Source organism: Centropristis striata, chromosome 12 (genome assembly GCF_030273125.1).
Source record: "Centropristis striata isolate RG_2023a ecotype Rhode Island chromosome 12, C.striata_1.0, whole genome shotgun sequence".
In the NCBI taxonomy this organism is placed as follows: Eukaryota; Metazoa; Chordata; class Actinopteri; order Perciformes; family Serranidae; genus Centropristis; species Centropristis striata.
The window spans coordinates 21970394-21993116 of record NC_081528.1 but is presented as its reverse complement, the minus strand read 5'-3'; the positions used below and the strand labels follow the sequence as shown (position 1 = coordinate 21993116).

Here is a 22723-nt window from a genome sequence, read left to right as displayed (position 1 = left end):
CAAGGTCTATTATGCACTCTGTCTGATCACCTGGGATCCAGCGGTTCGGGTGTTATTGATCATGAGGGATATTCGTGCATTTTTCATGAGGGAGAAGAAATTTGGTGATAAAAACTGCTACTGGCTCAAATCCACTGATTGCTGTGAAAGATCAGGGTCGGAGGAGTGAAAGAGACATGCTCTCTCTCTTTTACAACAACTGCAGCTGACTTTTAGAAAACATGCTTTTTGGCTTACTTGCTGAGATGAGAAGATGAATACCACTTTCATACAGAACTGCATGTCTTGTAAAATTAGGGTGACCAGACGTCCCTGTTTGACAGGAGCACACCAAAAACAGGACTCTCCAGGGACAACAGCGTAGTCTGGTTTGGTCCTAATTTTGGAGCTGGAAATGTTTTTGTTTTAACCTGTTTATTAAAAACAGATCACACAGTGGAAGCAATTGTGTAGTGCTTATTTTTGCCAACAGAGGGGGTCACTCGCTCTTGCAGCTCCAAATCAATCTTCTTCTATTGACAACTTGCTTACACAAGGTGAAGAAAAAAAACTTGGAAAACATGATAAGTGTTGACACAGTCATCTTTTTAAGCCAGATAACTTACAACCATTTGAATCATGTCACGGTTTATTATAAATTATCTTCTCTATAAGATTTGAAAAATACTTCAAAGCTATCGTTAGCTATGTAGACGAGGGCTGTGTTCGAAACCACCTACAACATACTACCGACAAACACTAAATGCATTATGTAGTACATACTGCTTTGTTTCTTATAGAATTATGCAGTATGAAACTTTTAGATGGGTTTATTTAAGTAGAAGTATGCAAGACACTATGTTAACTTGTTTTTTACAACAGCCTACTCCGGTGATCTATTAAAAAAAAAGAATAATCATTTTTTTAAATGATATAAAACTGCCCTTTTTCATTTATAAAATGTATATATGTATGTACTGTTTATTCAGGGTTCCAATAATTATATTAAAATATGTTAAATTATCTCGCTCATAGCATATTTATATAGCACAGCTATAACTGTATTAATTACCTCTTTTCTACTATGCTGTTCATATTTTATTTATTTATATTTATACCAATATACATATTCATACACTGCACTGTGCATTTTGTACTTTATACTTCTTTAAGTTATATATTTTTTAAAAACTACTGATGTTGAGTCACTAAATAACAGATATGAGAACAAAGGTGGCCCATTGAATATACCCAAAACAAATGATATCTCATGTATAACCACAACAGAGACATCAGATCCAGTGGCAAATTAAAAAAGAAACACTTGGTGAGCTAAGACTGTTCTCTGTGGGATACCATGATTGCTGACCACCCAGTGACTTGTCCTGCTAACAGGACCTCATATCAATGAAAACACTGGAGCACATTTTTTAATGAGGCTATATCTTCATAACTGACCACAGATTTGAAGTTAAAACAACTACATCCTTGCCTAAACTACATTTCCTGAACTGAAAAAAGAAATTACAGTACACCTACAGTTTTGAGTTTTCTCCACCGCCTGTGCTGCTAGTTGGTGTTAACGTGTTGCATTGTGGGATACGGTAGGCGAGGTAGACTGGTCCAATGCTTACTGGAGTATTTTTGGAACACTGCAGATTTGGTTTTTGTTTACGCGCCCCCTATATGCACATTTGTTTACATTTAGGCAAAATCAGTATGTTGCTATGGTTGCAAAGGGGTGGTTTCAGAAACTTTACATGAAAAATTAAGATGGTAAATTTTGGAAATAATCTCATAAGCAGACATCCAAGCAAAAATAATACAATACATCAAAACAATACAATATTACTCATCCCCTCTGACCTCACCCATTCAAAAATTAAGTAAAAAATAGCACCTCTCCCTCCAAAAAGTCCTGTTCAAATATTCTAAATTGTCTCATTGTAAATGTTGAATTGAACATGTGATGGAGGAATGCACAGTGCATGTAGGGGGCGTGGTCTCATTAGGGGGCGTGGCCTCAGCAGCCCTGCAGTGAGCAGTGTGCTGTGTGATTGAGGAATAGCAGATATTCAAGTGTACTTGCATGAAATCTGGTTGTTTAGTCAAGATTAGGCTAAAATATATTTCCCCAACTACATTTAAGTTCCATGTTAAGGGCCAATCTTGAATTTGTAAATTCACAGTTTATTCCTGTTAATTACCGTAAATTCCTATGGAAAGTTTACAACTTTGAATAGTGTGTATAGTTTGAGGTTTACAGCCTTAGTTACCTTGCTATGTCAACTAGCTATTGTTATGTATGTTGTTGTGTTGTTATGTAGCTATGTTAAAAACGTTCACTTGTAAGCATGCAGACTATTATTTTATTAAATGAAGGCACAATAAATTATAAGAATATTTATATGTATATTGCAGTTGTCATGGTTTGGTGATAGGTAGAGAAGGATGGGTATAACTGTGATTACAGAGCCTGGCACTTTATCTTTCCAAACAATGTTTTTGAGATAAAATGCCAAAAGGAGGAGGTACAAAGGAAACAGAAATGGCATTTTAATGACAACATGATGAGAGTATTTTCATTTCAACGCCCAGGTCAAGACGATATTACGGTTCACTGCACCCTTTGTAATTCCTCTTTTTCAATTGGAAGTAAGGGGAAGAACAGCAGTGGTAGAACATTAACATGAAAAAAAAGCCTCAAGGCTCTGTGATTGCCAGTGTTGATGTGCCCTCTGTCATCACATTCCTCAAAAAGCCTTGCCAAGAAGAACATGATTTAGCTGTGCAGGAGGGTGTCTTTGCATACCACGTGTGCAACACAATCATAGCTACAGATCTATGGACTGACACGGTAACTTTAGGGGCATGCACTAGGAAAAAATGTGATTCCATAGCAAGTAAGGTGTTCGCACCACGGGCAACTCTAAGATATATCAAAGAAATATGGGCAAGACAGCGCATAGACGTGTATCTTTAAATGTCAAACTAGTCCTTTAAGCGAGACACCTGTCTGGGCTTTTTCGAAAAGATGTAAATAATCCACCGCTGACAACATCCAAGAAATAAGAGTAAATTCGTAGTAAAATAGAGTGGTGTAAAAAAACCAAGCGTATTTGATGTACAACCATTCAGTGAAATGGATTTAGTTGTCACAGCGTGGTTGTTGCATGGTATGAGCATCACAGCACCACCACAACAGAGATGTGAGGTGTCTTATTTCAACAGGGAAAGTGGTTCTCCCGAGGTGACTGAGGCGTTTTGTTTTGGTTGTGGTCGAGCAGTTTACTGTGTTCTACAGGTGCCATGAATAAAACATCCAGACCTGTTAGGAAGAGGCACCTTGGCTGGAAGGGTCAGCTGTCCAACTGCAGCTGGAGAATAGAGCAGCACCCCCATCAGGCGCCGCATCGCCGCCGTTTGATGGAGAAAAGCTGCGGGGGCAAGATAGTAGGAGATTGGGTGCAGATTTAAAGCCCCATGATGCATATCCACAGGTAGGCTGCTACAGGGTAATACCCTTTGAGGATTACATCAATATCGGAGCTAAACATGTAATCATACACTGAGGCCACGCTCCGGATCCGTCTGGATAACCTTCAGTCCCATCAGAACGAATTGCCTTAGCCGGATAGAAGCTTCTTGGATTTATTCATAGGGAAGGCTGATGAACATCACAAAACATTTGAATTTAATCTCAATATGCATGACAGAGACGGAATTTTCAAAACAAAACAGTGACTACTGCTTAGTGCTTTCCCTCTGAATGGCGTAGAGATCCACACGAACACAAAATTCAGTGTAAAAACACTGCCTCTTATACGCCATGACCAGCTTAATCATTGAACCTGAGAATCAACAGAGCCTATTCACAGCCCTCATCTCAGGCATGAAGTAAGCCGAATGGATTCAAGATACAATCCTGTAACTTTCACTGTCACTTAATTGCAAGACTACTCCTTTGATTAACTCTGTCTTTCTCCCCCCTCTCTCCGTCCCTCTGGGAAATGAGGAGGGAGGGGTGGTGGTGGGGTAGGGGGGCATATAAGACATGACTGGCAGCTCGTGGTTTATTAACAGATGCCGGAAGCTCTCCTCTACTATAGCAGATGTTCCTCTTAAGGATTAATTCTGCCTAAATAATATGATAACCAAATAAATGCGATATGAGATACTGTCTGCTCTCAATTACTGCGATTCTCCCTGTAAAATCACGATGAAGAAATTAAAAGTTTTTCAGTTTGTTTCTTACTTAGATATGCAAGAGAGGCATGGCATGCAGCAGAGGATTTTTGTGCTTTCCACTGATAGAATATGATTTTCGGTTCAGAAAAAGTCAGGTTGTGTCTCTCCTTGGTTGGGGAAAAGTGTCAGACAGCTAATAAACTGAATCTCTACAGTAGGTAAGGGTGTTTTAATACAGGGCAACACTTTCAATTGACCTTATGCTTTGGAAATAGTGAAGGAGCTCCTTAACCACAAGGTGATCCTGCCACCACTGTCAATATCATCATATTTGAGGCAAGTTAATTTTCAGAGCAGAACCAAAGTGTTAGATTCAAGGAGAGGTCTAAAAGGCATTGAGACTAAGACCCTGTTTATACTTGGTTTTAAACTGCGTCCTGGGTGATTGGATCACAAGTGGTCAGCACTAAATACAAGTGTAAATGGGGTCTAAGACGCATTGTAATCGGGTCACTCAAACCACTTGCCAAGGTGGTCAAAGTTGCATTTGACCACATATATTTATTAGTGTAAACGGCGCTGATGCATCCACTACCATAATAGGAAATATGTCATCAATGCAGGCCGTTTGGTGGTCATTATAGTGACAGAACACCAACTGTCGAACAATGGAGAGGAGCACTGATGTGCGTGGTTGGGCTGCGACTGAAACAAGATGTCAAATCATAATTTGGGCAGACAATTAAGAACAAAAAAACTTGACTCTAGCAAGATCGCAACTAGAATCACGAGTTGTGGTTGTTATCCGACATTATAAATGTGTGCAGGGGTGCTCACTTTCTAGCGGAAGTGGAAATCTGAACACTCGTGGTCAGCTGGACACCCTTGGTGACGCATGATACAAACAGGTGTAAACAGCGATGTGTCCCATCTGTCCACTTGTGATCCGATCAGCCCAGACGCATTTTAAAACCAAGTCTAAACAGGATCTAAGACCCTGTTTCCATTTAGCAGTAACATGTGGTCTGAGTGATCCGAACACAAGTAGACAGCTCTCAATACAGGTGAAAACACTGTCAGGATGCATTGAGGACGCATTGAGATTGGATGTCAAAAACCACATTCGGATGTGGTTCAGGCATGTGTCCACATTCAGATAGTAGTGAGAACTGGTATGTGACTCTTGTCCACATTAGGGACCAGCTACTCAACTGCCGCCCCCTGACCGAGTGGGAGTACGTACTCATTTGCAACAACAGAAGACCAAAAACACAGAAGATGGATATTCTTGGATGGAGTATGCCGGAAACCTGCTGTCTGATCTCAATTTGGGCCAACAAGTCAGTGTAGCGAAAGCTGGAAGATTCGTATCGAAACCGGCCGATATACAACACATTTGGTGTTTTGCAAATGGAAATGATATACGTGTTAATTTACATACAGATCAGGGAAGTGGAATCGGATCACAAGTGGTCACAGAAGACGCATGCTACTGCCAGGTGAGAACACACAGACTGTAAGCTGTCCACTTGTGCTCGGATCACTCAGACCACATGTTGCTGCTAAATAGAAACAGGGTCTAAGTGTGTGGCTGTGTCTTCATCTGCAGAGTCCCCGCCCTCTGCCTGTATGTTCTCTTTTTATTTATGTTTGTTCAGTTTGTTTTTGGGTGCCAGCCTTTGGGCACTGGGTAGCCTCCAGCCAATACATGCAGGATGTGAGGGCCGCGCTGAGACAAGGTGCCAGATAATAAGCATGCATCCAAAGGGAAGCTTGGAAATTGGCCGGTCACAATGACAAAACTACAAATGTGTTTAAACCATGACGGACAAATCCTACTTGTTGTGCTTTTAAATAAAAGTTAAAGTGTAAATTGAGTCACTATGAATGTATCTGGAACCTACATTTCCCATAATGCAACCAGCATGTATTCATTCTGAATTCATAGCGTGCAAGCCCAGCATCTCCGAGGTTATTTTGTCAGACTTATCAAGGTTCCTCCAGAGCCACAGGAGACCTTCAACAGTTTTTAAAAGGCTGATTGGGACTCTCCATCACCAGTAAACTGACCTTTATATGTCAATTTGGTGGAGGTCCTTTTTTAATGTTGTAGCTGGTGGAGAGGGAGCTAATTTTAACTACTTTATATACTGTTGGGTAGTTAAATATGTAACATCACATCTCATTTCATAAGCTAATCATTTGGTTTTGTGTGGAAAAAAATGTATCTGCATTATAAAATGCAGCTGTCAACAGTATTGCAAAACTGTACAGTAGGTAAATGTACTCGATGACTCTCCTTTATTGCTGCAAAAACTGTCCCTGTCCATGAGAAATGTGGATACTCTTTGAATGAATAACAAGGTTTTTCATGTTCAATGTAAAAAAAAATATATGCATTCAATGTACAAATAGATGTTGGAGGACCATTTCTGTTACAAAGCTGCAAATAAAACAGTGTTTTTTTCCGAACAGGAGGAACACTCATTAAATCTGAGTGGTGGTGAAATGAGAAATGATCAGAAAAGGAAAGCAGAAAAAAAACATGCAACATTAATTTCACCCAGACAGTCCTTTAATGTTTGCTTTTTTTCATGTAAATACAGGATAGTTCTCGCTCCTCAGCCCACCAAAATTATTCAAAAATAAAAATTAATTTCATTTTGTGTGCCTTAAAGTTTGTGTATCACTGCCTTAAACTCAAAGAAGAAAACCCGATGAGGATGAACCATGTGGAAAGGATTTAAATATATATTCTGTGTGATCAATCTGAATTTTAAGCAGGGGAAACAAAAGTCAACTTCAGATAACGAATAAAACGAAGGTACCAGTTTGAATTTAAAATGAGGATCAATTTTATGTTAATATCAAGATCATTCAAATAAAAATACAAATGCTCACTGAGAGAAACAGAGCAGCTTTAGCCCGGGGCAACACACTGTACTGTGTTTTGCAGCAACAGCAGAAATCACACCTCTAACTTTTTAATTACACCCTTGAGAAGTGCAGTTGACCTGTACAGTGATGTCTGCCCGTCTCAGCGTGGGCTCCCCGAGACAACCTCGGGTCATCCTGTCCACCCCGAACCCCTGAGATTCTCTCCTCAATAAGGCCCGGAGTGCTTCTGGAGTCTGGAGGTGTGACCCATGAAGTGGTCCACCCTTCCCCTGTTCACAACAGAGGACCCACTCCTCCTCTAATTTAATCCTCTGAGCTTTGAGAGAGAGAAGTAGACACATGCGCACACACACACACACACACACACACACACACATACACACACACACACACACACTCCCACTGATTTTCTTCTGGCATTAAGTGAGCCCTGTGAAGTCTATACTGATGTTTATACATGTACAGTGGACATGTCTTATAGTGCTCACATTGATCTGTTTTTTTCTTCTTTTTATTACACATGGTTGCTCATAAAGTTGGAATAAAATATATTTTTTACTTCTTTCCATGGAATGATTATGACAATGTGATTTATTCCTGACAGTGTATATCTTTTCAAAACGTTATTAATGAATCTCTTCCAGACACATTGCAGTGGAAATGCAACCACAGTTAACAGAGGATTGTGTCTGTGGAAAAAAAGTATTTATGACATGAATATAAAATACTGAAAACGACAGGTTTGCTATTAACTTAATTTTGTTGACTGTTGCACTACATTGCAGTTGCAAAACTCTTCAAATTACTGTACAATTAAAATAGCTGTACTGTGTGTAATTCAAATAATATAGTACAGTAGGTCTAGTGTATAGCCTAAAAAATTATTGGGCTGTTTGCGATTACAGTTATTTTAGTGGACTGGTACTCACATTTGAGTACCAGCATGGTGTAACATGATATTTTTGAGTACCGGCACTTCTCACAAACTGCTGGTACTCTTTTCTGCCCTCTCTATACCAGAGTCTCTGAACCATTTATAACGGCCCAGGATTAACTGCAATGCTTCCCCTTTATACATTTAATTTATAATTTTATCTCTCCACTTTGCTAGTGATTGACACCATTCCTCTGTTCCAGTTCATCATAGTCATAAAGAACAATAAACAGCAGGAGAACAGCATTTTCTATTGCAAAGTTGAGCATGAAGGTTATTTGTTGAGAACATATGTTTAAAAACAATACCAAATGCTATAGTCTTACTGAATTATATTCTATTATGTTTTTTACCTTGGATGTCACCATTTTTACATATACAAGAAAATATATTTCCACTGTAAACTGATGCAGAAAAGCATCAAAGTTTCCACTATATTTCAATTTGAAATTCTGTCCAAATTTGATTTAAGATGCATTTTCTCTGTTTTTGTGCTCATTCAAATTCCAAAAACCCATCTTTTCTTCATCTTCCTACATCGTTTCACCCCCGTGTCTTGAAAATGAATGTAACACATTCGGGGTTAAGGTGTGAATGTACGTGATGTGTCATAGAAGAAGAAAAACAGGCTGTTTCTTCCCCTCAATATCCTGGCCTTGTCAGTATTCATCTCTTGCAGATGATCATGAGGGTGAGTCTATGCATGGATGTACAATATGCAGAGTAATACTGCTGTTTGTGTGTGTGTATTTGTGTGTGCACGCATGCATTAGCATTACTTTTGTATCCGGGGATAAATCCAGACACTCACCTTTGTTTATGTTTGTCATTTCACGCATGCAACTGTATGTTTATGAGGCAAGCCAAGGCTATTTGCATGTGAGCTTTACTGCCATTCAAATCATTTATTCAGCCCCCCCGGCCTACAGCACGGCTTCTGGCCCGCAGCTTTGTAGCAGCAGCTGGGTTGCACAGCCATCCCCAGGCTTCCCCCACAATCTCTAACTCTTTATCATGCATGGCACACCGCTGGACTACTGCAGGCGCAGAACACTTCATCACCACAGCCTGCAGAGAGAAGCAGAGACAGACTGGAAGATGGGCTTAGGGTTCAAGAAGACCCCTATTAGGACGGGATATCCCATAGGCTGGGCTGGCTCAGCTCAGCACTTTCTGCCCCAGTTTCAAATTTGAGTTACGGCTTGTTGGGGTAGAATAGGACGTTCCTCATGTTTTAAGATTATTGGCAAATTGCTTGGTGATAAGGTTACGGATCAACTTCATTTTAATTCACTCAAACCAGCAGGCGTTTCCCTCCTTAAATTCCAGCCTGAGGGGATATATGCGGCTAACAGCCTTGTGGAGTGGTTTCAGCACAGAATTCTGTCAGAGGACATCTCCGCTGAGAAAAAATGTTGAGTTGAGACAGAGGGGAGCGGAGGAGGGAGACTGTTTCCTGGTGTCAGCTCTAACTGGGCTGGGAGTATTCTAGCTTCTCTCAGGTACACTGATATCATCCCTGACTGCCTGCTGTGGAGAGAAACAGTTGCACCGAGGTGTCAGCTTTAAGTGGGTAGGGGAGTTTTGTCACCGATCAGCTATCAACATTTCACAGTGACTCTTCACTGAGGTGTTCTCTGAGCCCGCTGGATGTGCTCTCCATCCCCCCCCCCCTTCTATTTTTATTTCTCTTCCTTTAATCTTTGCCTACTCTTCTCCCTTTATTTCCTTCCTTTTCAGTGTTTCCTCTCCTCTCCTGTCCTCTCCTCACCTCTCTCCGGAGAGGGAATAATCTCTTTCGGTATCATGGATAACGGCAGCTCTCTATAACAGAGCTGTCTCTCCAATTCATCAGGTCTGACCTTCAGGGTGCATCTTGATGAGTGCCGAAGGTAATGACACCGCTCCACTCCATGACACACCGTAAAAGAAAAATAGTGGCGAAAGACTATAATCAAATCAAGTTTGCATCTGATGCAGGTGCTTGATCTAATATGATTGTTTCTGTGATGATACAGACAGAGAAAGTATTGACTTTCTGGTATTTCTTTATTGGGAGTTATATGCGTGGTTTTTGAAGGCCTCACATTTCATTTACACCGTATAATTCTCGCCGCATTCTGTGGCTTATCCTTGGGAGGACTTTGATATTCAACAAAGCGAAAATTAATTTGTCTGTGTTTTCAAAATGTATATTAAAGGGTTACTGTGTCCCTGCAGGCTTGAGGACTGGAGGGAAAAAAAAGTGGTGGCCATGTAGCAGTGCAGGCTGATCTCCATAGAGACTTCTCTATTGTCTGTCTGTACGTCTGTTGTGCACCCTGCCAAGCCGCCGGAGAGATAGAAGCATGAGCAGAGTCGCTGCCTCATAAAGGACATTCTCTATCCGCTCCTGGTTCTGGGCTGCCGTTCAACCGTAGGCAGACTGCTTCCTGCATGTGTGGGAAGAACAACTCTATATCATCTGTTGGTTTGAATAGACAGCTCTTTGTAGAGCGGCTTAGTGTATGTTTGTCACAGACCCAGCCAACACATGTTTGACAGTGATCAAATATTTGTGGTGTGTGTGGAACCTCCCACTCAAAGCAGTGAAGGGCAGCTCCACCAAATCAATATATATCAATTTCAAAGGGATGAGAATGATGATAAATGGACGAGGGGATTGATGAGCAATGGCCTGTTGTCTTATCGCTTCACTGCTTTCTCGAGGGATGCACACACAGGTGCTGTTCAACTTTGAGCTCTTTTTAAAAAAAAATCCTGCAGCAGGAGCCCTTATTACAGAGCCAGGATTATTCTGGTGTGAGGAATAACAGTAAGTAACATGATAGTTTGTCACTGTGTTAGTGCACATGTCCGTCTCCGGCAGTGAAGAATAATTTCTTCCCCCTAGAATGATCACTGATGGCACAGACAGGAGTCTTCTATCTCTGAGCTAATGAAACCATCCTGACACATCATTCTCCCAACACTAACTTTTATCTCCTGTCCTCCTGCAGACTGCAGTAAAATGACCATTATTCTTTCTATGAGCGTGTCTCCGTGTGTGTGTGTTTGTGTGTGTTTATTCCTATTGCCTATGTATGCGTGAACAGCCCTCTCTATTCATCAAGATGTCACCTGTAATGGCTGCTAAATTAACCATGTGTTTCGGGGAGCAGAGCTGGCTTGATAAATCTCTCTGTGGCAGGAGGCGTGTGTGGTCCACTCCCATCCACCTCTAATGTGACCTTTCCAGGTGGGAGGGGGGTCCTCTGTTAACTGGGGCTCGCAAACAGCACAATCGTAGAAAAGATCATAAAGTGATAACGGAGATGGTTAGTTGGTCAACTGCAGCAGAAATTCCTGGTTCTCTTCCCGGAGTGAGACACATTACTCAAAATCACAAATTAAAATTTATTCAAAATTTAGTCTGATAACCGGATCTCAGTGAGCAGTACTTAGTGAGGGTTTAGTAAGACTGTGAAACAGAAGTGGACGGAGCCTCTGGGTCTGTAAAATGAATCCAACACAGAAGTGCCTGTATTCTCTCTAATGGCCAGCAGGGGGCGACTCCACTGGCTGCAAAAAGAAGTCAGATTGTATTGAAGTCTATGAGAAAATGACCCTACTTCTGAATTGATTTCATAGACTGTATATAAATAATGGACGTAGTCACCTTGACGTCACCCATTGGTTTGTGGACTGCCCGTTGGAAGCCTCAAGTTCAGCGTTACACTCGTCGACATCTTGCGTCGCCATCTTGTTTCCCAGGGGTCTGACGACACTGACTACACGCCTCTCTACACCGGCAACCCGACTAAGAGAAGCCGCTGCTAATTCATGTTAGCATTAACTGGAGCATGTTAGTTTTGGCTAGCAAAAAACAAAAACAAAATGTATGTTACTTACCTCAGAAAACTTGGACTAACAGACTCCTTGAAGTGTCTGTTAGTCCAACCAAATGCTGAACAAGACATTTTTACTGAACAAAACGTTCAAATAAACTGTCATTAAGTGAAAATACAGTGAAAGGGTCAAAGTTATGAGACCAAATCGGTAAACATCCTCTTTTCTATCTATATAACGTTATATATATAACTTTATTGACACGTTGCCGTGGATACGCATTGCTCTGCTTCTCTCCTGATGACTGCTCGCCTTTTTAGTGACCTGTCAATCAAAGGTAGCCACGCCCTAAATCATACGATTCTTTATCTTCTATTTTCTTCTAAATTGGGCCATTATTAGAACTATTGATATCAAATTGTCTTGAAGAAGATTGTTTACTAGTGATTGAGACCATAGCGCTGTCCTGAAAAAAAATTCTGAGGTAATAAATGAAGTGACAAGTTTTTAAATTTTGCACTGAAATGAATGGGCAGATTTTTTTTGCAGCCAAACTTAGCGCCCCCTGCTGGAATTTTCGGTAGAATGCAGTTTAAGGCACTTCCTGGTTTGCCTCCATGCTCAGAAACGGAGATTGCCGCCTGATTGATTTATTCCCTTAGTAATAATTTTCATAATCATTTTATGGTCTTAATTGCTACTTTTAAGTCTTCTTCAATCCAGCATGATGGTCATTTTATAAATGATGGTCCTATTTTGAGTAAAGTAGATGATAAATCAGGATGATTTCTAGCATTACCACCGTAGCAATGTGTATCTATGGAACATGTGTACATGTAAATAGCCCAGAGATTTTAAGCGTATTGTCTAAGAACTTTGACGCTTTCACAGTGTGTGTTTTCATTTAATGAAAGTTAATGTGTTGATCACCCTAAAAATGTCTTGTTCAGGAGGAGGAGGGGGCCAAGACTTATTGTGGCCTTTGATGCAGATGAATCTGGTCCAGGTGACCAAATACTGCAAGTTCCTTCCATTCATGTCAGCAGAAGCGGTAAATACAAATACAAAAAACAATGTCACACAGTTTATTTAATGGCTTTTCCCCCATCACATTGACAGACTGGTGACAGGGGTGTAGATGCAGAGATTATAGCTGAAAAGGTTGAAAAAATCATATTAATTTTGCACAAATCATTATTTTTATATCAACAATAGATCACATAACTGTGTGTAAAGGCAGGGAGTGGGGTCATTTGCAGTCGGCCCAGCTCTATGCAGCATTTTAGCACCTTTCAGCAAAGGGAGAAACACTTATGATGATCCATTATGTGTGCAGCCACACTGGTAAAACTTAATGGGGGTTTCAGATTTGTTAATTCTGACAAACTGATTGCGAACAAATACATCATTGTTTTAACTTTGTCCATAAGCACGTGCTGTGCAGGAAATTTGAAAACATGGCTTCCTCTTTAACTTTTACTTTCCACTTAATGTGCACATTCTTCTTTTGTTGTAGGCACTTCAGCTTTAATTTTATGGATTAAGTGGTGGATGGCAAGTCTCCAAATATCACAATGGATAGTAATTTAATCTTTAACAATAGATGGTAATTTATCTTAGTATATAGATCATAAACTGCAGGAACACGTTTCACTTAAGAAAGGCAGATGTAAGGATATTTAATGAGAGATTGCATTAAGTTACAAAAGCTAATAAAACAGCGGTAAGCCTGAAGATGATGTCGAAACACCAGGCCTCTCCTCTGGTTTCCAAGCTGTTTTTGTGTTTTTATGAAATGAAATATGAGTTAAAGGTCTGTTGTATGGCGAGCATGTTTTTACAGAGCACCCCGTTGTATGCACTAAATAAAAGAAATCGCATTTCGTGAGCTACAATGACTCTGAGGTGTTAAAAAAGGGATCAAGGTATTGCTCTGTAATGATTTTTGGCACTGCTTCAGAAAAAATGGCGAGGATTAAAGTAAAGGGAAAATAAAACAACTGGGCCTGTAACAGAGAGGAAAAACACAACAAAAGGAGCAGTATCCCGGGGTGCAGATTGATTCCTATCAGCTGGTACATAGACAGTGACCTGCGGGGGAGAGCTTATCTTGGCTCATGCTCTATCTCCCCTACATTTTGATCCCACTGCTGTAGGGTGTGGACTGGCTGGGAGGAACAGGGGAAAGAGTAGTTGGCTGGTTGAATGGATGGGTGGATAGATGAATGATGAATGGATAGTTTTGTGAATAGAGGGAGGAAGAGGGGGATGGATGAAGGAAAGGAAACAGGGTAAGGGAGGAAGTGGGAGATGGAGCGATGGCGTCTTGAGGAAGTCGGGACAGAGTGGGAGACGTCAGGAGAGAAGGACAGTGTGATGGGGGAGAGCCTCCCTCTGCAGAGTTATCAGGGCATGATCAGCAGATGGGAGGGCAGGGAGAAAAGAACAAGAGGGACAGCTGGAGAGATGGAGGAGATAAAGCAGAGATAGTAGAGGAGGGGGGGTAGGGGAGGGATGCAGAACAGAAGCATGGACACTGGCCAGCATGTGAAAAAAGAAAATGAAAAATGAATAACGGTCGGAGCAGAGAATGTAGAGAAACGAAGGGGGTAGAAGAGCGGATGCTGACAGAGGAGAGGATGATAAAGTGTTCACGTAAAGGGGCTAATGCGTTCGCTGCAGGGTGGCGGGACAGGCAAGTCACGTTTATGCACATGACCAGTCAAATGGACGAAGGATGAGAGGATGAGAGGATGGAGGAGGAGATAAAAATTGATACGCTTAACATGTTTTAGTCCAAAAAAGGAGCCATTTTGTTCGTATTCAGACTGATTCTGTATCAGATCTTGAGAGTATTCCCTGTTCACATTAGCATCACCCTGCTTCCTTCCTACAAGTTGCCATGGAATTTTCCTTTATATTAATTAGCAAGAGGAAGATCAGTGCTGATTCGCTGAATCTGACCTTCCCTCCCAGCTCATTACTTCTTCTCAAGTAGATCCAGTTCACCGTCAATTAACTAACTTTTAATGAGGGAAAGGGCTGTTGAGCAAGACCTACAACTGTTCCGGTGGTAATGTAACACATCACTACTTTTACTGCTTTTAATGACAAGCTGCAAGTCTATCATCACACAAGAATACAGTTCCAAGAAGCAGGTAATAATAGCGGGGAATGGCAGGCTTGTTAAAAGCAAGACGATCCTGGATTTTAATCTTCCAACCAGCTGTGACCTTTCTGTGTGGAGAACGAGTGCTTTCCATGTCTGCAGTTGCTGCAAGACCTCTAAAGTAGCTGTGACAGTGTGATGTTGGGAAGACATTCACACGACTCGTTTTAATCGTCCTTTCAGCACGGCCAGACCCTGCGACTTTTACGCTCACACTGTGCAGATCAATTGACGATGGGTCCATTGACCTATGACGTGGGTGCTCAAACTGATGGAAGCGAGGTTGGGTTTGTCTGTAGAATTTTCAAACAACCACATCCTTAAGAAAAATTGCATTGTTATTGTAGACTGTATGTCTGATTTTCACAACAATAGATCATGTGACTTTCCACGTGGTGGCTGTGTTGCTGAGGAGCCAAGGAAGAGCAGAGTGTCAATGCAAGCTCTTGAGATCTATGGGATGTGTATTAAGAATGGGCGTTTGGAAGAAACCTGCCAACTCGATCATCTATCAAACATTAACGATCAATAAATCGATTAATCGATGTGTTTTATACATACTCAAGTATGTATAAAAATATGTAAATGGGTAAAATAAAAGATCAAAACAGGCTTTTGCATAGTAATGTGTATATATAACGGACACTTTTATTTTGAAAGGATGAAAAGAGACTTCCTGTCAATCGTAAAACTAACTCAAGTGAGATTAAACTGTAAAGGTAATGCCAAGGAGTTCAATGTTTTATGTTTTAGCCCCCGAAGAGGCATGAGGTTAGTTTTCACAGTAATCTTCATATTTAAGTGTGTTTTGTGTTTAAATAAGTTTTGGATCAAATTAAACCTAGTAATTCATGCTAGCAAGGTTTGATACAGTAAGGTTGCTCAAATTAATACTCTTGTATTTCTGTGTATTTTATAATTGTTATTGCGACTTTCAGTTTGCAAACTGTAGCTTTATCCACCTTCATTCTCAGCTCATTGGCTTATTGACGTACAGCCACAGAAATTAACGCTCGGCGTGTTTCAGTTCAGTGATACTGATACGCAGTCAGAGATCAAATTAAAATGAAAAAAATACACCGATCGATTAAAAATTGCATGTGATCGAACAAATACTAAACGACCATTAATCAATCATCTATTAATTTTTCCCATCCCTAATATGTATATTAGTAGGGTGCTGTACGCACTGTGTTGTGTATTGAGAGGGGACCGCTATTAGTTGTTACAATGCCGAACAGTATGCTGGGTAAAGCTCATTTATTTGCTACGGTAAATTTAAGAATAGATTAAAAAAAAAAAAGCCATGTTTCTATTAAAGTCGAAGGGACATTTTGAAATGACTCATTAAAGAAAATGTCAATTAAGGATGTTTCCATCAACTGGTTTAGAGCGAATAAAGAAAACTGACCAGCTGCATAACTATACTCTCGTCAGAGGATGGCGGTGTAATGTATGCTAATCCGTCAATTAATAGAGATTGTGCAAGTGAGAAAAAACCCTACAAAATAGAGGTTGCTTATCGAAGAGAAGTCTTCAGGAATTGGATTAAATTGGCCAACTTATAATTGTTCTTTCATGTCAGAGCAGAAACATCTGATCAGTCATGTGAGTTCAATATTCACTACGTCTGAACTTATTATGAAAAAGCATCTCCTGTCTAGTTAAAAGTAAAATGTTAACTATTTTTAAAAAAAGCCAGAACCATCTCAAGCGAGCTTAAAAACTTTTATGCACATTTTCAAAAGTTTTAGCGAATTTTGCTGTTTCCTTCAAGCTTTTTTTCATGCAAATCTTCATAATGCACATAGAAATGTGTTGATGGGAACACTACTATTGTAGCAAGCATTTTACAATTTAATTGCAAAATACTATTGTTGGTCTACAAAGCACTGAATGGTTAAGGGCCGAAATACATTTCTGATCTTCTGCTTAGCTACGAACCACCCAGAACTCTCAGATCATCAGGGACTGGTCTGCTTTGTGTTCCCAGAGTCAGAACTAAACGTGGAGAGGCAGCGCTCAGTTTTTATGCTCCACCTTTCTGGAACAAACTAGCAGAAAAATGCAGGTCTGATGCTCTCGACTCTTTTAAATCAAGACTGAAGACTTTTCTGTTTGCCACTGCCTTCCAGTAATACTGCACTGTAACTTCTATTCCTTTGATATATATATATATTTTTTTTTAAGATATTTTTTCTGCTCGTTCGCAATTTTAAAATTTTATATTTGAATGTCATTTGATAAATGTCTCTTTCAAATGTTTTTAATGTTCTGTGTAAAGCACTTTGAATTGCCTTGTTGTTGAATGGTACTATATAAATAAACTTGCCTTGCCTTGCCATTAAGAGTAGATGTATTTGTTCCTGGGAATAGCCTGGTGCTAAATAGCCAGCTGTTAATATGGTGCATAACTACTGTATGCGTTGGCAGGTGTATTGCTCAGGACCCCAAAAAAGTGCAGTCAGGTGTGAAGCTGTTTGGATGAGCGGCTCTTGAGATAGCTGCAGACAGCAATACTGGAGCAATCCACCCCTTCAGAACAGGTATGATTTGAACGGGTGCTGCATTAATGTTGACCTAAAGAGAAAAAGGTATGTCCATCCATCCCCAAGAATAATATGGGACATGGCTCAGTCTGTTCTGCAGAGAAGTCCAGTTATACTAAACATATAAAAACAAGGTCACTACAGTTTATAACTGATTTTTTGACAGCATCAATGTGGGACAGTCGTACAGCTCAACCTGTAAAATAGGTGACCAAAATATCTGTCCTGCCAGAAATTACCTGCCAGGTTGTTGATTGTTCAGGCAATTAATGTGACGTGACCCCTTTCAAACTGCACATGAAACGACACCCAATGTGGAAGAAACGTGCCCCAATTCTAAATTAGATTAATATTCTGTCTTACTGTCTGTCTCAACCAAAGAATTATATCAAGTATAATGTCATATTATGGTCCGGTTGGGTAAAGATAGTGGTTATGGGTAAAGTGTGGATGAGTGAAAAGCAACTAAAATGGCTAAGTTTAGGGAAAGATTACCTGCAGGTAGGGGTGGAATGTAACTAAGTACATTTACTCAAGTACTGTACTTAAGTACAATTTTGAGGAACTTAACTTGAGTATTTCTATTTTTATCTAACTTTATACTTCTACTCCACTACATTTTAGAGGAAAATATTGTACTTTTTACTCCACTAAATTTAAAGTGATTAGAGATTTATATTTATTCAAGCACATAGCAGTATATTAAGTAGTTAAAATGAGCCCTACCTTGAGAAAATGTAAACACTGCTTATATAAATGCATCGATAATATATTTTGAAGATATAAAACAATCTGAGTGGGGCCATTCTGCATAACGGATACTTTTACTTTTGATACTTTAAGTACATTTTGATGCTGATACTTTTGAACTTTTACTTCAGTAAGTTTTGAATGCAATATTTTACTTGTAGTGGAGTCATTCCACAGTGTTTGCGACCACTCAAAGCGCTTTACACTACAGACCCTTTCACACACACATTCTGTTTAGGGTAGAGGCTACCCTAAACAGGTAGAGGCTACCCTAAACAGTCCCACCAGCCACCATTGGGGATTCATTCACACACACCAATGAACACAGCATCGGGAGCAATTTGGGGTTCAGTATCTTGCTCAAGGATACTTCGACATGTAGGCTGCGACGGTCAGGGATCGAACCACCAACCCTTCGGTTGGGGGCCAACCGACTCTACCAACTGAGCCACAGCCCTGCGGTCCCATCTTACACACTTAACTCTACGCCCTGCTACCTGAAGAGCACATATCGAGAGAAAATCATATGGTCGTGATTCCTAGGGATATTGGGCTGGACTGTGAGTGTGAATGGCTGCATATCTATCAGCCCTGCATGTGATGAACTGGCAACCTGATTTGAGTCACATTATTAGTGGCTGTTAGGCCATTATACCAATAGAAGTAATAGTTGTAACAGTTGTTGGTTTTGAAAATCAGGTGTTGAATGTGTTCCTCCATGAATATCACAACAATTTAGTCTTTTTATTGCTGTTTTATGTTTTAAAAAGTGAATCAACTGACTTTGTGCAAAGACATTATTCAAAATGTTCTCTTACAAGTTATCTAGAAACAATTTTTAGAAAGTTTTATGGCACTTTTCATACAGATTTCCCACTGGATAGAAATGATTACGGGAAACCATTTTCCTTACCCCTGGATTGTATTCTATTGCTCATAAAAATGTTAGTGCCTACAAGATTGTTCCTTGAATTGATACATAATCAAGTTTATAAGACAGAAAAGCTCAATTTTCTCCCAGTTACGCTGTTAAGCTGGACACTGATAACAAAGTGACACTTGAGCTTTACCTGGTTAATAGCAAGCAGCAATGAAGAGAAAAGTCATACACCTTGATCTCTCACACTTGAGCTAAATTGGTTCTTCTGTCATCAGCGGAGAGTGGATGTACTGTTGGAGAACATTTTGATTGGTTGGCTGGTTTTCTTGGCTGGTATTTTGCTCAAATTCCATTACCCATTTGGTGGAGGCAGACAAGTAGAACAAGGACAGGAGGAAGGCTTGAGTGAGTCAGACACTCAAGGCTTTTGCCATAACTAGTTAAATCAGGCTGTGCTGTTTGAAGCAAGAGACATAATCTGAGAGAACAGCGAACACATTTCATTTAATGGACATTCATCCTTACAGTCAATGGGAATGCGTTTTAGCATGTTAGTCCCAGTGGGAAGCAATCCCCTGATCCTCACTGAATTACACTGAACGAAAAAGCCATGTATTTTTAACTGCAAGTTGACCCCCGGCTCTTAAAAGAGCCTCTTAAGGGTTTGTTGATTTGCTGTTGCTTTTCTCACTAGACCAGAGTGAAGATGCTGTTAGAGCGTTTTTGATAAATTGCTGTACAAATAAGCTGTGAAATCTAAAGTTTTGCAGGCAGTACATGCTTTTTACCCTGGAGAAGTAATTGCAAAGTACATTAAAGGTTTGTGAGTAATCTTTTTTTTAACATGGGTCGAGGCTTTTGCTTTAGAGAACAGTGTTAGATGAATGGGGCGGAGAGAAAACATCAATGTGCACATGTGATGCAACCCACAAGGAACATCTGGTGGTGGTAAAAGATTCAATCTTTCCTGGGTTTTCTCAACCTCATTGCATTGTAGCAAACCCAATTTGAAAGAACCTAATTTAAACTTTTATAAGAGATTAAAGACTTAAATTTATATTAGAGCCCGACTGATACTCCATTTGTGGGGCCGATACTGTTATTCGAGAGTTAAAAAATCAGATACTGATATACTGGCTAATTTCCATACATATAACTTTATGTCAAAAAAAAAGATGAGGACACTGTAAGACGTAAATAAAAACAAAATGCCTCAAATTAAAAATTCAGAGCATATATTTACGAGACCGGTCTCCCCTCAAAAACGTCAATATAAGGCATTTGTACATGCAGCAAAATACAACTCATATTTACATTTTACTGTCCACCGCCGCCATCTTGCTGACGTAGCAGAAGCGATTGGCGGCATTGCAGAGTTTAAATGACGGATATTACGCTCTGGGTGAATGAGTCAAACAAATGGCGGACATTCGCACAGGAGAACAGGGTTTGAGTCCCCCGTAAAAAAAAAAAAAAGTAAATTACTTTTACGTAACTCACGTTTTTACGTAACTTATGTGGCTCACAGTTTGTGAATTAGTTTCTTTTACATGACTTCCGTGACTCACTTCACCATCTTAACTTCTTCACTTTGGGCATTTATGTACATTTATTTAATGTTTAAACTGTAGCCTGTAACTGAACACTAAGCTGTAACTGCAGCCTAATCTCAGTGGGCGGAGTTTAAACAAGAAGTGGGTGTGATTTAAATCAAAAGTGGGCCTGAATGAATATGGTTTAATCAGTTGCTTCAGATGAACATTTTTGATTACAAGAGTAGATAACTATTGAAATAAGAGGAAGATAACATGTCACTCAACTTCCAAATGAGGCTGACGTTTTCACTCAATTGTCACTTTTCATCAGTGTTTGTAATGTGTCCGTTTAGAATATGTTGAGTTATGTTGGTAATTGTAATTTTTGTGCTGCTTCATAATTTGAACCATTATTGAGGTGGCTGTTACATTTCTTGATGCCGGTTTTATTGTAGCACAATGACTCTAAGTTGAGCCCTTTGTTGAATGACACTGTAGGGTTGACATTGTAATGTCAGAGTATGCTCTGTGATGCCGAAGTATTCTTTTCCTGCATTTTATTCTAAAAAAAAAAGGCTTTCCATGGTACCTTCCAGTACATATCAATATCATAAATAGTATATTTCTGATATATCGACCAACATTATCAGGCAAAGGATTTATCAGTCTGGCTCTAGTTTATCTCCCATGTAAATCTTATTGGCAAAAAAGCAAACGGTGCATAAATGATCAAAATTATTCCCACGCAGAGCAGATGGCAATTTAGGTGATTCTTTAATAGATTGCAATATATCTGTGCTCATCCAGTTTCCAGGTAAATACTCTGGAGTATAATAACGTGGCTGTGTGTGGTTCTGTTCTACACCTGTTACACAGGTCGACATTTGTTTTCTGTGCCCATATGAAGGAGAGATAGAGAACTCTGTGTTTGGAGGGTTGGTGGAGGGCAAAAATAATCAGCATGCAAAAAGTGTAAAATATATGTGCAGAGATTTTGTTTTCTGCCTTCATTACACCCTTAACCTTGACCTTAACTCTTTATATTTCTTTCAAGAATCTCCAAACTTTTGAAGCTTTGACCTTTGTAAATATTCATAAATAAAATAAAATATTTGAACGGCACAGAAGAGTTGTCGGGGAGTTTGGCTATAAATAAGTTTGGGGGCAGTGTGCTGCAAGGCAAGGTTGTTATGAGATTCTTGTTAAACTTTCTGCCTCGACTAAAGCCCGTATCTCTGTGTGAACACTGTTTGCCTTGAGTTTCTGTGCTGCCGTATTATCTCTGCATGTTGGATGGGAGAGGTCACAGCTGAAGGCTAAGCTCTGCTATTCCATGTGAAGAGGCTGCTTGTTGTGGACCCCAGCTTGCTGCTCTAATGAACTCTTTCACCTGCTCCAGCCTTCGCTCTGTTGTCAGGAGCTGAGGGCCAAACTATACCAGAACAGCACGATGTGGTATAAAGCTGCATTAAGTGAGTAATCAGCCACAGAGGCAGCAGCAGCAGAAGCAGCACAGTTTTTCCTGTGATGTATTTTTGTCGCATGTTATGACCCACACAACGGAGATGTGAAATGTTTTTTTATTTAACAGTAACTGTCCTCGCCGGAAAAACAACAGAATTGCTTGCTCAAACGCATGAAATGACCTATGTTTATGTTTTTCTGACAAGCGGCCTCTTGTGGTTTTTGCGAATAATGATTGTCCTCTCTCTGTAGGGAAGGCAAAAGTAGCACAGTGTTGTTTTAAAACGACAAAACCTCTTCAGGAGAAGGTCAGGGTGGGCATTCAAAGTGTTTAGCTCCAACACTCGAGACTGTGTTCACATCAACAGTTGTTTCTTTTGATCATGCAGAAGTTGTCTACCTTAGCAGTGACCATGATCTTCACCTACCTTTAACAAAAGAGTTTTATTTTCTCAAACTTGTTACAAAAGATAGGACAGTACAATCATTTTTCTTGTTATTGTCAATAAATCATAATAAAAACCCAGACCAACTACTTCTTAATTCATC

The 22723-nt window shown here is 40.0% G+C and overlaps 1 long non-coding RNA gene across 1 annotated transcript in view; it reads left to right on the top strand.

Annotated features, from left to right (window-relative positions):
- The window catches only part of LOC131981993 (uncharacterized), a 49123-nt gene extending 31812 nt beyond the window's left edge, over positions 1-17311 (top strand). The window contains exon 3 of the long non-coding RNA XR_009395333.1: positions 16990-17311. This is a non-coding gene — a long non-coding RNA (uncharacterized LOC131981993). The remainder of the gene's footprint in view (positions 1-16989) is intronic.
- The last annotated feature ends 5412 nt before the right edge of the window (positions 17312-22723 follow it).